Source organism: Sycon ciliatum, chromosome 1, assembly GCF_964019385.1.
Source record: "Sycon ciliatum chromosome 1, ocSycCili1.1, whole genome shotgun sequence".
In the NCBI taxonomy this organism is placed as follows: Eukaryota; Metazoa; Porifera; class Calcarea; order Leucosolenida; family Sycettidae; genus Sycon; species Sycon ciliatum.
Window position 1 is genome coordinate 54796267 of NC_088643.1, and position 1087 is coordinate 54797353.

Below are 1087 nucleotides of genomic sequence, written 5' to 3' on the forward strand. Positions count from 1 at the left end.
GCACCTACGACAAAGCCGCTGGTATTGGGCTACAGACTCGCTGTAACACCCCGTATATCCACAATCAGCCCCCCCCCCTCACTTATCTATTTACATGTGTTTCATAATCTCGTCCATGGTGCGCTGGATAGCGCTAAGGCCGAGACCCTATAATGTAGGTCGGCGTTGCTAGTCCCGCCTCACCGGCACAGGCTCCCTGAGAGCCCCTACTAGTACATTGTCTGTCGTTCTCCTTTGTTGTCTCGATCATTATTTTCTTTTGTCTTCTTCTTCTCCTCTCTTTGTTATGGTCTCAGTACCAGTAGGAGGTGCATTGTGTAAAAAAAAATAGCCCTGGCCTACCATCAAGACGGTACTCTTGCTACCGTGATCGGATACTAGGGGTGTGCGGATAATGCTCGAAAAGATGGCAGATTCTGCTCGAAAAGCAGTGAAATTGGCAGAACCATACAAACCTTATGGCGGGCAATTCCTCGAATTCTGCTCCATTTCTTATCCACATACCAAACATACATGAAACTTACCAGAAAACTTGAGTACCGAATTCTGCCAATTTTTCTGCCGGCATTATCATGGCCGCATATGCCTATCGGATAGCAAGTCAAGTGAAGAATACTTGTAATAATAATAATGCTGAGGGTTATGCACTCTTGATGATACCAAGAGTTCATAACCCCCAGAGGGTTAGTCTTGATGATACAAGAGTCCATTATCCGCCATGGACTCTTGTTGATGATGCGAATACTAAAAACTGATAGTAGCCTGCGTAGATCTACTAATTCGGATGATCATGACACTGGCAGTGGCATGCATTGACCAAGCGCAGGATCTACAATGTAGATGCATCGCGATGATGTGAGTACATGTACTACAGAGTACAGTGACTGCATGCAGTAAGCTTTTCCAAAAGATTTCGGTTCAAATTTTTTGTTCACAAACGCGGGATATCCCCACCCTGGCCTGCCACTGTGCCAGGCTGCCAGTCAGCTGGCACTGATTGACTCTGCTGCATGCCAGGTCGATCGATGCGAAGTCCATGTTTTCAATGTACAGTATTTTGTAGTTTGGAGATGTTTTCATTATAACT